The following is a 15,084-nucleotide window of genomic DNA, read 5'->3' on the forward strand; positions in this document are numbered from 1 at the left end:
ACACCATTGCCGAAAGATAACATCTATTTTATTGTACAGGTCTAGGCTAATTAGTCAGGGTAATACCAATCGTTCGTCATATAATGATTGGAGCTAGTGAAATGAATAAGGTGCAATTTTGTCCACGAAAATTCAAACGATTTATCTTAATCCCCTTTAAGTTGATACGATTATCTCGTCGCTTCTTTTGCAATCAATCAGTGAATTTTCGTTTGTCATATTAATTCACTCAATGATTCATATTATTGCCGTCCAACTGGACACATGCTAAAATTCGATCATATACAATGGGCCAGATTGAAAATTATCACAACTTCTCATATATGGCTGCTAGCAAATTAAAGGTGATAAGAAAACCCATTGGTCGTTTTTCTGGTAAAAATGGTCAAGAGGCTCGGTCAGTAATTATCGCAAATAAGTTTGTAAAATTACATATTTTAGTAAATTAAAGGTGATAAGAAAAACCATTAAAACTTTCGCATAATTTAAGATTTGAAATAACTCAAAAATTTGTATTTAGTATTTTGCGAGTTATCTGCTAAGTAAAAGTCATGCTATTATTTCGGAACTGCGGTGAAAATTTCAGTTCAATCGAAGTATTAGAAGCCGGGATCTATGTAGGTCTCAGAACTTAACCATTTTGTATTGAAAACATCCAATGCATACTTCGTTCTGTCCAGTACTGGGAGTACTGAGTATGAGTTAGAACCACATTTAAAATGGTTTTACATTTCAATCAAACAGATGTGCATTTATCATTAATTACAATAGCGTGTTGTAGCGTGTGGATTTAACGGCAGTCGTTCTGAATTTATTTAGAAATGCTTATGTGCAGATGTTGTGAAAATTGATCATAGTGCTATCAATCGAACAGATTCACCCATTTCCTCATTCGCACGTACTGGATTTTCAAATCGGTGTCAAGAACTGTAAAAATCAACGTTTTTAATTTGGCTCTGAAACAGTGAATTGCAGTGATATTCCGTTTGCACAATGGCGGGAGAAAAAATCTGCAAGAAATGCTCTCGAGAAATCGATGGTATATAATGATCTTTTCACTGTGTGCGAAGGAGAGTGCGCCTGCTTTTTTCATGCGAAATGTGTGAGCCTAAGTGAGGATATATTGCATGTTTTGTCAGGGAATGTGATCTGGATGTGTGACTCATGTTTACGCCAATTCCAAATGATGAGGGATAATATCGGATCAAACTGTCGTAACGATTTTAATGGAGCACAAACAATTGAAACTGAAGTGAAAGAGCTGAAAAGTACGGTTGCGGATATTTTACAGACTTTGTCCAAGCTTGTACCTGATTCCTCTTCTAATTGTATCACACCGCATCACTCTACTCCGGTCTCATCACTTGCAATCTCGAACGGGACGGACGAACATGTTATGAATGCAACTAACGTGAGCAGCAATGGGAATCATCGAAGAATGCGTACTACGGCTGATGACTTCTCTTTGTTTCTATCTAATATCGATGTGAGTGTTACAACGCGGGATGTTCATGCATTGGTTGTTCGTTCTCTTGGTACTGTAGAACCCGAGTGCATAGATGTAATAAAATTGACATCGAATTGGAATTCTCACAGAGTTTTGGATTATGCGTCGTTCAAGGTGATCTTAGACAAAAAATGGAAATCTCGTGCACTGGATTCTTCTATATGGTCAAAGAATGTCAGATTCAGAGAGTTCATCAATAAGAATAACGACACATGGAGACCTATTTGAACTGAATTTGTTTGTTAAAATATGTGTGATTGATAATGTAAATGTGTTGTTGTTCAATTGTTGTAAATTATACTTCTGTTTTAATGTTTGAATTGATATTCGATATGATAAAAGAAAGTAGGATAGAACTTTGTATGTTTTATTGTGTGATGAAATGTTTTTATTTAGATTTAGATATTCAATAAGACTTAAAGTAGTCAGTTGGATTAAATAAACAAATTCAAATACAAATACAAATTATATTCTGCTGGAAAATTGATGTATATTCTGTTCAAGCAATGAGTATTTTCAATGCAATTTGTATCTAATATATATAAAAATGGATTTCGAACGTTTGACCGTGCGTAACTTCAGAACAGACGATCCGATTTAAAAAAAGACAATTTACAAACGTTTTCCATACGAATATTAAATCAGGAGATTGAATCATGATTAACCCTCCGGGGGTGCATGTCGTTAAGCCGAAGCCGTTAGACCGAATGGGTTGTTAGGCCGAAATAACATTTGATCATTTGCAACTATATCGAACCGCTCTCCCATTCATCAATGTGTTTTCTTCTTTTAATCAAATGTTGGATTATAAATCAAAACTCTAAGCAATGATTTGTTATTTGGAAATAATACTTTATTTATCGCATTAAAATTAGATTTACACAGATATAGACAACAATCTAATCTTTCGATTATGTTAGGTATGATTTCTCGTGATATGACTCATATTTCCCTTGATATATACTGGAAAATTGCATGGAATCGTTTTAAGGTATAATGTAGATTTCATTTGGAATGAAAAAAAAAATCTTGGCGGAAATTTTGAACTTTATCACAAAATCCGTTTTTTTCACCATTAGTGCATTGCTCTTTTAAGTTTACCATCAGAAAGCTGAGAAAAAAAAAGCTAGAAAAGCTCTATTCACTGAATAAAATAAACGACTTTCAAAAACATGTTCTCTATAATTTTTGTACAACATAATGACAAGCTTTCAATCGTTGGTCCCCTTTTTGAATCGAGTGAAGAATTTGGTGGAAATATGCTCAAAATTTGATACGAAGAGTGACAACAAGATGAGAAACTCATCAGAATGAGTTGAATGAGCTTGAAACCAAGATGGCGTCAAAATCCGCCAGATGTTTCCACTAAACATATATCTCTATTCTCAACTGGATTCAAGGAGATAATATTAATTTGACAACTTTTTACTTTGTTGTGCAAAAAAATGTTTACATTGATTACATTCGCAATATTCGCCGCTTAATTCGAACGCACTACTGAAAAATTCAATATGGACGAAGAGAGAGAGAGGAAATAATTGCGCACAAAAATTTGAAAAAAAACCGTCTTGGTCAGGAATATAAATTGCAAAAGTGTTAGGTTTTTCAATAAATACTGTGTGGATCGCATTGAATAAGTACGAAGTAACTATTTTTACAGATCGCAAGCCACAAAGGAATCGTCGGGCTGTGGCACCGTCAGCTGTGGATTAAAATCAGGACCATTGATTCAAATCCAAACATTTTAGACAGCAATTCGACCAAAACCGAACTTTTTGCCATGCAATATCGTGCAATGGATTTGACCTCGGATATTGGAGCCTCCGATCATACCATGTCTGCAGACAACCAAATAGGGAACTACATAAGAGAAATGTGGCCAAATTCCGTACCATGAAGTTGTTTGATGAAGTTTTGACGGAATTTAAGGATTTTTTTATGATAGGTGATACCCACATAACTGACTCCAACTCAGCCCAATTAAGAGATTTTGGGCTATTATGAAGTAAAAGCTAAGAGCGAATCTAATTGCCGCCAAAAAATCGACGAACTGTAAACTAAATGGAATGATCTTGTCAAAAATATGGATGAAAATAGTGCGCGCAAATTAATTAACAGTATTCCGGGAAAAATCTGACAATTTCTTATAAAATGGGATGAACATATTTTTTATTATTTTTCCGTTAAAGCTTACAAACCATTTACAAACATATGAGTTAAAACAGAATTCATTTTTGTTGAATTAGAGAGACTTACGGCTTCGGCACCATTCGACTATTATCGGCAACCAAATTTCAAACACCAAATATAAAGTATTTTTCTATCAAAACACATCAGTGGAAACATCTAGATGATTCATTGTTCTGCCCGCTTCCCGCTGGCGAGATTTCCGAGACTAAACAAACGATATCGCCGGAGATGCCATCAATTCAAATGAGCACGCCTCAAAATGCGACTGATTTGGAGCTGCCGAAGAGATTCACCAGCAGTTGTTATGGGAAAGTTGCCGAAGAGATTGAGGCTGCCGACAATAGTCACACTGACAAGGGATGTTCGCAGCGTTCTAAAAACGTTTTCAAAAGCATTTTAACAAGTCTGTCGGTGTGAATCGATAGAGGATTGAGCAACGCATAAATGTAAATAGACAAACACGGAATTTGTCTGCTGATGTCCGAGAAAATTACAAAAGAAACACGGCATCGGCTTAAGCTGCCGAGAATACGTAAGTTCCCCTATATGCAAATTATTCCAATTATTCCGTGTATGTTCCAATTCTAAATGGGCCACAGCTTAGCTCTGATTATATCGGGAGGATAATAGTCCCTCTAATTAAGCTCCAAACCTGAGGAGCACTATTGCTATGGGATGTTCGGGTATTGTTTATCATGCAAGTAAAGTAAAACACCTCCAATAGCGAGAAAAGCATGGTTTTATCATTACTCTCTCTTTGGGCTTTTTTTCGCTGCTGCTATTTATCAAGCTTGTTCAACTGGCAAAACATTTCCGATCATGGATCCGTACGGATCATGCGATTTTTTCAAAGCTTGCTTTGCCTAGTTTTTGGGGCTGTTACTCATTTTTCCCCAGCTGGTGGCTTACGAATTCAAAACGAGCGGTGCGCTAATGCTGAAAAAAGGGGTTTTCTGATAAAGAATAAAATGGCGGTTATTTTGAATTATCTCCAACTGTTTTTTTTTTTCACTTCAAATGAAAGCTATATTCTTTCTCTAAGGAAATGTGAGCCATAACACTTGAAGGAATAATTAACATGGATTAAAAACTGCTTTTCTATAAACTATTTAGCTTTGTTTAGCTCGTTTGTCCTACTGGTTTACGAGGGGACCACCAGTGTGAGTTAACTTCAATGCTTCTAATCTCTAGTCTCATCTAGTTTTAGTGTATTTTAGCAAAACAGTATTTAAAATTAGTTTATTCTAATTGAATAATATTAAAATATTTAAAAACTCTATCTTTTTCCAATTAACTCTTTGGTGCCCATTGTCTGTTGTCGGTCTAATCTAATCTTCGCTCAGGTGTTTAGCGTCACACACCTTCCTCTCCATCCCACTTTTCGGCAATGCTCGTTCGGCACGCAGAAATCGTTGTAAAATATATGTGCGAGAGTTGTTAACTGTCAATATTGTTGATTTACTGTGTTGTGCTCGTATAATGCCCGAACTCCACGAGGACCGAAGGAGATCGGATGGTGCTCGGCAGTCAGTTAGTCAGCTTGTCGATCGGTCGGGCGGGCAGTCGATTGGTTATCCATCACTTTTCCCATTCTTGAAACAAAAGCTGTGCGCGAATAGAAAACTAAACCGGTGCGAGGTGGAGGACGCGAGGCGTGGAAAGTGAGGCGGCACAATTAGTGACTCTCCGAGCAAACAGGGGTGTGTTGGTGTTGCGATTTTCGCCACCGGTTCACGCCGACGACTTGTGAGAATCAGCTGCGCGAGAGTGCAATCTATTTTTAGTGCCATCAAAGCGTTGTATTTTCGGCGAATCTGTTTCGAGTTGGTCTGCTGCCGCACTGAATACGATAGGACAAGGGACCGTAGTTTTTCGCGGTAAGTGTTGGGGGAGAGGGAATGGTTGGGGAAATTGCCGGCCGGCTCGGCAGTCCGTTGGATGAAATTTAAAGAAAATCACAACTAAAGTGGGTGCAGTGTTGCACTTAAGTGTATATAAATAAGCATCAGATTAAGCGAGGAGATGAGCGGCCTCTCTTGTTTTAGTTTCGACACGCTCGGGGTGCGTTTAGTACTGGTCGGTCATTTGGAGAGTTCATTTGGGGCAATTCTCGTTAGAGTGAGTAATTTTATATGATGCTATTCAATATCTATGTAACATTTAGCACGTTCGTTCTATGTCTATGGGTTTGCCATCTTCCAATTGTCAGCAACAAAGACAGAAACTGTTTTCGAAATTATACTGGTTCTGGGCATTACATCTCCACTTCGACGTAGCATACTTACCGGCTTTGTAATCTAAGAGAAATTTTACGGCTACTGACTCCTGATAACTTTCTTTGTCAAAGTTAATTTTGCAATTACACTGCGGAACACGTTTTTGTCTCCAGCATCAAAATACCTCTATTTACTTAATTAAGGGTTGCTAAATCCATTGCCGTTTACAGAAATATCATAGCACGTCTAGTTTTTGAGATATTGGTTGTTGAAAATGCGAAAATTGACTATTTCAGCCAACTTGCACGCAAGTTTGCCAGCTTGTAAGGCAATTTATTTGCTTAATTTGCCACAAAATACAAACTTGATGTGTATAACAACACTTATCATCAAAGTTTGTAATACTTTTGACGCGGAAAAGTTATTTTTTGATGGTTTAGAAAAGTATTGTATTTTGCCATATAAGAGAAACGAAGAATTTTGTATGAAGACTGCAGGCATGTTGAAAAAATCGGTTTAATCTAAGTTTAATCGTGCAATTTAAATCAAAATACCTCTAAAATGAAAGTTTGAGTCCTCTTTTGCATGCTAGGTGGAAAAGATATCAAAAAAATTTGATAAAATATACTTCAAATTTTAAATAAATATCAATAAAATCAATGTTTTATACAACTTTGACGACCTGTAGCTCAAAATTGTGACGTGCTGGGAAATTTCTGAGAACGGCATCAGATTCAGCAACCCCAAATCTACTAGAGACACATAATATGATCCTCGAGATACGCAAAAATGTCATTTTTGTTGCGCTGTGTTATATAGCGTGTGGTAGAATTGACTACTAATGCCGAATATATCTTTGGAATCGAATTCATACACCCTAAGCTTGGCTTTGCGTGAGAGCCGTGGTCGTTACTGTATTACTATAAGGCTATGGAAGGCCAAGATACTGAACCAATGACACTAGTTCAATAAACACTTCTACAGTTGACCCTAAAATGGATACCTTTGAGACTTCATTTACGCCATCTCATTAAACAAGTCGCAGAGGAAGGTAGGGAAAAAAATCCGAAGAGATTATTCAAATTCCTTTTTTCAGTAATCACTTCATTAATTTTCACAACAATGCCTTGAAAATTACATCCATTTTTTATGGTAGCTTGAATAATTCCTTAAAATATTGTTCTTATTTGTTCCTGACAATTATTTACGGATGCTGCATTAAGTAACTACATAAATTCATGTAGAACACTTCAAAAGATTTCTTTTCTAATATTTTATAATAAAGCTAAAACTAATCACACAATAATTCGTTCAGGAATCATTCGAAAATTCGACTAGAATTTCGCTTAGGATAGCTCCAAGCATTTCTTTGGATAAGAAATGCAATCAGAAATTTCTCCAATCACGAATAATAATACAACAAAAATAAGAATAATATGTTCGATTGATCTAAAAGAACAATATGCTGAAAAATCAAACCAAATTTTAATATTGCTATGAAGAAGAAATACAGGAATATTCTCGATTGTCACCGGAACATTTTGCCGTCGGTAATGGTTATTAGGACGTCAACTATTATTTCAGCTTATAAATGCTATTCTCAACAGCAGGTCCGTTTATCGAGACTTGAATGGTGGATCCGTTCCATCGCATCCCACGCAATGGTGATTGAAGCGTTCACGTGCCGCTTGCGGTCGTCTATGGCCATTCTCTGGTTTGAGGGTCGATTTGTCTCATGTCAAGATTACTCTGGAAAGAGCATCATTGACGAGGCCATTTGAATAATCGTCGTCGGGTGTTCGATATTAATTATTATCGACCTTTTCGAGTAGACTGGCTGGATGCGCTGTATAACATTCTACCGCTGAATGATAGGTAATTGATAAACGGCCTAATGTATTTGTACGTCGATATTGTTAACACAAATGAGTAATGTATACCTACTTATGCAAATTTTAAGATTTACGTACCGTATAACTTAAATCAATCTATTATCAATCAATAAGTTTTATAGGTTTGGGTATACTATTTCTATATTGCTAAATGTAGCCGAATGTGCTTCTTTTTTTTTGAATGATCAAGCAAAATGATTAACTGAAAAAACTGCGCTTCCGCAACCGACAAACAGTGATTTCGGATCCAGGAATGGAAATTGTAAACTTCCGCTCTCCAGATCTAATTATTCATTGGATGATGTTTGAAGCACAGTAGGTAAGAGCAGGCAGTGTACCACAAAAACAGTGTTTCTTTGCGCACTCCCATCTGTCATCGTCGTTTCGTAGATGATAGCGAAATACGATGAGTAGAGACATCGGCACGGTGCCCCGCCAGGCTGTTGTAATAAAACAAACTCCACGAAGACTGGGTACAGGGCTCGATACCTAAGATTGTTCTGCACTTCTGGGACATTTTAAAAAAGTTACCGGAGAAATCTAAAAAAAATCTTGATATGAAGTTTTTAGTTGGAAAATTCAAAATAATCCATATTAGAATTACTTAATAGCATCGAAAAACCTATAATTGCCCAAAAAGTTGTCCAAGCTGGTTTCAACTTATGTATGGTTTAACTTATAATTACTTAGAAATCCGGTCCTGTGCTTAATTTTGATGGACATTTTTTTCATAATAATGGTCTAGCATGGCACCTCGAGCGAGTTACTCGCATTATCATTTTCAATGCTGAAACAGAAACACTCGACATATCGTAAGCAGATCAGTGAGGAATGACGGATGCCTCTGACCGGCGAACGAAATGTGAATAATAAATTTTCCCACAGAAAATATATCAATATCGAAAGCGGTTACGGCGGCTGACAGGAAAGCGCACTAATGCGAATCATCGAGCACTGATTCCGTATATGGGGGATTGAAGACTCCTCATTGAGGGGAGCAATGTGCGAAAAAAAATGTGCGTGCTTCACCAGATCATCGCACATATCGAGATCGAGAGAGGAAAGATACATATCCAATGCGTCATTAGTCGGCATTCGTGGATCTGCTGGCGGATAATTTGTTCTAAATGAGGCGATTAGTGTGGTGGGAATGAGGAAGGGTTGCGTTTAGTGCTCTTCTTTTTTGAATCGCTTATCTTTGTGTTTCTAAGTTAGTTGAGCAGGTTTAGAATATATTCAAAATTATAAAAATTGTTCAATTTTTAAACTGCAATTATAGATTGAATCTGAAGAAAAAAGCATAAATTTTGAGTTGTCAAATGCTAGTGACAACTTAAAATTTATGATTTTTTCTTCGGACTCGAATGAACACAATACTGAAGATCAAACTAAAAACCAGTTACGACGAAGTCCTAACAAAAAAAAGATCTTCAGGGATTTCTGTAGAAATTTCACTTACATAGAATTATTCTGAAAATTCATCAGGAATTCTTCCAGGGATTTCTCTAGGAAGAATTCTAGCAATTCCCCCCAAAAAAATTTCCAGGGTGTCCTCCAAAAGTGCCTTTAGGGATTCCTCTAGGAATGCTTGCAGGAATTCGTGCAGGAATTCCTACAGGGATTTCTTTTAAGGATTCCTCTAGGATATTTTTGAAGAAATTACTCCGCGAATACCTATAGAAATTTCTTCAGAAATACTTTCAGGATTCGCCCAGAAACGTATCTATGTATAGTTTTCTATGGAAATGTCTCTCGGAATATCTTCAATAATTCCTCCAGGAATTCTTCCAGAGATTCTTTTAGGTGTTCCTCCATGTAATAATTCCTCCAGGATTTCTCCAGAAATTCCATTAGTGAGTCCTCTAGGAATGACTCTAGTGATTCATATAGGAATGCTTCCATGAACTTCTCCACGAAAGCTTTTAGATATTGCCTGTAGGGATTCTTCCAGGAGTGTCTTCAGGGATTCCTTCAGGAATACTTCGGGGGATGCCTGCAAGGATTCCTCAAAGCATGTGTTCAGAAATATCTGCAAGAATTTTTCCACGGATTATTTTAGAAATATCTTCAGGGATATTTCCGTAATTTTCTTTATTTCCAAAAGTGCCTTTAGAGATTCCTCTAGGAATGCTTGCTGGGATTCGTGCAGGAATTCTTACAGGAATTCCTTCAAGGATTCCTCTAGGATATTTTTGAAGAAATTACTCCACGAATTCCTCAAGGAACTTCTTCAGAAATGTACCTATGTATAGTTTTCTATGGGAATGCCTCTCGGAATGTCGTCAATAATTCCTCCAGTAATTCTTACAAAGATTATTTTAAGTGTTCCTCCATATAATAATTCCTCGAGGGTTCCTCCAAAAATTCCATTAGTGAGTCCTCTAGAAATGACTCCAGAGATTCATCCAGGGATGCTTCCAGGAACTTCTTCAACAATGCTTTTGAAAAAGTCTGTATGGATTCTTCCAGGAGTGTCTTCAGGGATTCCTTCAGGAATACTTCGGGGGATGCCTCCAGGGATTCCTCAAAGCATGCTTTCAGAAATATCTGCAGGAATTTTCCCACGGATTATTCCAGAAATTCCTTTAGGGATTCTTTCAGAATTTCCTTCATGGATTCGCCTAAGGGTTCCTCTAGGAATGCTTTCAGAAATTCCTCCCAATACTCAGCAAAATCCAACAAAATTATTTAGAAAATTCATCCAGTGATTCCCTTAGAATTCCTACAAAAATAGCTGCAGGGACACCACCAGGAATAACTTCAGAGATTTCTAGGAATACCTCAAGCGTTTTATCGGGAATTCCTCCAAGGATTCCTCTAGAAAGAACCCCCCTTAAGGAAATTCCCCCAAAAAATTCACCAGGGTGTCCTCCAAAAGTATCTTTTGGGATTCCTCTAGGAATGCTTGCAGGAATTCGTGCAGGAATTCTTACAGGGATTCCTTTTAAGGATTCCTCTAGGATATTTTTTACAGAAATTACTCCGCGAATATCTCTAGAAATTTCTTCACAAATACATTCAGGAGTCGTCCAGAAATGTATCTATGTACAGTGTTCTATGGGAATGCCTCTTGGAATGTATTCAGGAATTCCTCCAGTAATTCTTAACGAGGTTCCTTTAGGTGTTCCATATTTCAATAGTTCCTCCAGAAATTCCTTTAGTTAGTCCTCAAGAAATAACTCCATGGATTCATCCAGGAATGCTTCCAGGAACTTCTTCAAGAATGCTTTTAGAAATGCTTCAGGGATTCTTCCAAGAGTGTCTTCAGGGGATAACTTCAAAGATTTCTAGGCATGCCTTCAGGGATTCCTCTAGGAATGCCTCCAGGGATTTATCAGGAATTTCTCCAAGGACTCCTCTATGAAAAACTTAGAGAAATTCCTGATAAATCCCTGGAGGCATTCCTAGAGGAATCCCTGAAGGCATGCCTAGAAATCTTTGAAGTTATTCTTGGTGGTGTCCCTGCAGGTATTCTTATAGGAATCCTAAGGGAATTCCTGAATGAATTTTCTAAATAATTTTGTTGCAACTTGTTGAGTCTTTGGAGGAATTTCTGGAAGCATTCCTAGAGGAACTCTTAGGCGAATCCATGAAGGAAATTCTGAAAGAATCCCTAAAGGAATTTCTGGAATAATCCGTGGGGAAATTCCTGCAGATATTTCTGAACACATGCTTTGAGGAATCCCTGCAGGCATTCCCCGAAGCATTCCTGGAAAAATCCCTGAAGACACTCTTGGAAGAATCCCTGAAGCATTTCTAAAAGCATTCTTGAAGAAGTTCCTGGAAGCATTCCTGGATGAATCCATGGAGTTATTTCTTGAGGACTAACTAAAGGAATTTCTGGAGGAACTATTGAAATATGGAACACCTAAAGGAACCTCGTTAAGAATTACTGGAGGAATTCCTGAATACATTCCAAGAGGCATTCCCATAGAACACTGTACATAGATACATTTCTGGACGACTCCTGAATGTATTTGTGAAGAAATTTCTAGAGATATTCGCGGAGTAATTTCTGTAAAAAATATCCTAGAGGAATCCTTAAAAGGAATCCCTGTAAGAATTCCTGCACGAATTCCTGCAAACATTCCTAGAGGAATCCCAAAAGATACTTTTGGAGGACACCCTGGTGAATTTTTTGGGGGAATTTCCTTAAGGGGGGTTCTTTCTAGAGGAATCCTTGGAGGAATTCCCGATAAAACGCTTGAGGTATTCCTAGAAATCTCTGAAGTTATTCCTGGTGGTGTCCCTGCAGCTATTTTTGTAGGAATTCTAAGGGAATCACTGGATGAATTTTCTAAATAATTTTGTTGGATTTTGCTGAGTATTGGGAGGAATTTCTGAAAGCATTCCTAGAGGAACCCTTAGGCGAATCCATGAAGGAAATTCTGAAAGAATCCCTAAAGGAATTTCTGGAATAATCCGTGGGAAAATTCCTGCAGATATTTCTGAAAGCATGCTTTGAGGAATCCCTGGAGGCATCCCCCGAAGTATTCCTGAAGGAATCCCTGAAGACACTCCTGGAAGAATCCCTACAGACTTTTTCAAAAGCATTGTTGAAGAAGTTCCTGGAAGCATCCCTGGATGAATCTCTGGAGTCATTTCTAGAGGACTCACTAATGGAATTTTTGGAGGAACCCTCGAGGAATTATTATATGGAGGAACACTTAAAATAATCTTTGTAAGAATTACTGGAGGAATTATTGACGACATTCCGAGAGGCATTCCCATAGAAAACTATACATAGGTACATTTCTGAAGAAGTTCCTTGAGGAATTCGTGGAGTAATTTCTTCAAAAATATCCTAGAGGAATCCTTGAAGGAATTCCTGTAAGAATTCCTGCACGAATCCCAGCAAGCATTCCTAGAGGAATCTCTAAAGGCACTTTTGGAAATAAAGAAAATTACGGAAATATCCCTGAAGATATTTCTAAAATAATCCGTGGAAAAATTCTTGCAGATATTTCTGAACACATGCTTTGAGGAATCCTTGCAGGCATCCCCCGAAGTATTCCTGAAGGAATCCCTGAAGACACTCCTGGAAGAATCCCTACAGGCAATATCTAAAAGCTTTCGTGATTTCTAGGAATACCTCAAGCGTTTTATCGGGAATTCCTCCAAGGATTCCTCTAGAAAGAACCCCCCTTAAGGAAATTCCCCCAAAAAATTCACCAGGGTGTCCTCCAAAAGTATCTTTTGGGATTCCTCTAGGAATGCTTGCAGGAATTCGTGCAGGAATTCTTACAGGGATTCCTTTTAAGGATTCCTCTAGGATATTTTTTACAGAAATTACTCCGCGAATATCTCTAGAAATTTCTTCACAAATACATTCAGGAGTCGTCCAGAAATGTATCTATGTACAGTGTTCTATGGGAATGCCTCTTGGAATGTATTCAGGAATTCCTCCAGTAATTCTTAACGAGGTTCCTTTAGGTGTTCCATATTTCAATAGTTCCTCCAGAAATTCCTTTAGTTAGTCCTCAAGAAATAACTCCATGGATTCATCCAGGAATGCTTCCAGGAACTTCTTCAAGAATGCTTTTAGAAATGCTTCAGGGATTCTTCCAAGAGTGTCTTCAGGGATTTTTCCAGGAATGCTTCGGGGAATGCCTGCAGGGATTCCTCAAAGCATGTGTTCAGAAATATCTGCAGGAATTTCCCCACGGATTATTCCAGAAATTCCTTTAGGGATTCTTTCAGAATTTCCTTCATGGATTCGCCTAAGAGTTCCTCTAGGAATGCTTCCAGAAATTCCTCCAAAGACTCAACAAGTTGCAACAAAATTATTTAGAAAATTCATTCAGGAATTCCCTTAGGATTCCTATAAGAATACCTGCAGGGACACCACCAAGAATAACTTCAAAGATTTCTAGGCATGCCTTCAGGGATTCCTCTAGGAATGCCTCCAGGGATTTATCAGGAATTTCTCCAAGGATTCCTCTATGAAAAACTTAGAAATTCACCCAAGAATTTCCCCAGGGTGTCCTCCAAAAGTGCCTTTAGAGATTCCTCTAGGAATGCTTGCAGGGATTCGTGCAAGAATTCTTATACGGATTCCTTTTAATGATTCCAATAGGATATTTTTAAAGGAATTACTCCGCCAATACCTCTAGAAATTTTTTCAGGATTCGTCCAGAAATGTATCTATGTATAGTATGTATAGTTTTCTATGGGAATGCCTCTCGGAATGTCGTCAAGAATTCCTCTAGCAATTCTTACAGAGATTCTTTTAGGTGTTCCTCCATAGAATAATTTCTCCAGAGTTCCTCAGGAGATTCCTTTAGTGAGTCCTCTAGGAATGACTCCAGGGATTCATCCAGGAATGCTTCCAGGAACTTCTCCAAGAATGCTTTTAGAAATTGCTTGTAGTGATTCTTCCAGGAGTGTCTCCAGGGATTCTTTCAAAACTACTTCGGGGAATGTCTGCTGGGAAATTCCTTTAGGGATTCTTTCAGAATTTTCTTTATAGATTCGCGTAAGAATTTCTCTAGGAATTCTCCAAAAATTCCTCCAAAGACTCAACAAATTTCAACAAAATTTTTCAGAAAATTCATCCAGGAATAACTTCAGGGCTTTCTAGGAATGCCTTTAGGGATTCCTCTAGGAATGCTTCCAGGAATTTATCAGGTATTCATCCAAGGATTCCTCTAGACATTACTTCAAAAATTCCCCCAAAAGTTTCTCCAAGGTGTCCTCCAAAAATGGCTTTAAGGATTTCTCAAGGAGTGCTTGCAGGGATTCGTGCAGGAATTCTTTAACAGGGATCCTTTCAAGGATTCCTCTAGAAGATTTTTAAAGAAATTACTCCGTGAATACCTCTAGAAAATTCTTCAGATATGCCTTCAGGATTCTTCCAGAAATGTACCTATGTATATTGTTCTATGGGAATGTCTCTCGGAATGTCGTCAAGAATTCCTCCAGGAATTATTACAGATATTAATTTAGGTGTTCTTCCATATTAGTGAGTCCTCTAGAAATGACTCCAGGGGTTCATCCAGGAATGCTTCCAGGAACTTCTCCAAGAATGCTTTTGGAAATGCTTGTAAGGATCTTCCAAGAGTGTCTCCAGGGATTCCTTCAGGAATATTTCGGGGAATGCCTGCAGGGATTCCTCAAAGCTTACTTTCAGAAATATCTCTAATATTTCTTTCAGGGATTTCTCCAGGTATTCCTTGGATTCCTCTAGGAATTCATCCAGGAATGATATTTCTTCAGGTATGCCTCCAAAGATAACTCTACACGCTCAAAATAGCGGTCTGGAAAACGTGAACTGTCAAAA

The 15,084-nt window shown here is 37.8% G+C and overlaps 2 protein-coding genes across 3 annotated transcripts in view; both read left to right on the forward strand.

Annotated features, from left to right (window-relative positions):
- Positions 1–15,084, forward strand: part of LOC5564467 (neurocalcin homolog) — a 497,420-nt gene that overhangs the window by 62,549 nt on the left and 419,787 nt on the right. The window lies entirely within an intron of this gene.
- The window catches only part of LOC5564460 (neuronal calcium sensor 2), a 403,811-nt gene that overhangs the window by 45,996 nt on the left and 342,731 nt on the right, over positions 1–15,084 (forward strand). The window contains exon 1 of one of the 2 annotated variants that reach the window (XM_021842113.1): positions 5,237–5,574. The exons of the other annotated variant lie outside the window; for it this stretch is intronic. The gene's annotated coding sequence lies outside the window, so the exon portion shown is untranslated. Of the gene's footprint in view, positions 1–5,236; positions 5,575–15,084 lie in introns of those variants that run through there. 2 annotated transcript variants of the gene reach the window in all.

The sequence above is a fragment of the Aedes aegypti genome, chromosome 2 (assembly GCF_002204515.2).
Source record: "Aedes aegypti strain LVP_AGWG chromosome 2, AaegL5.0 Primary Assembly, whole genome shotgun sequence".
NCBI classification, from domain to species: Eukaryota; Metazoa; Arthropoda; class Insecta; order Diptera; family Culicidae; genus Aedes; species Aedes aegypti.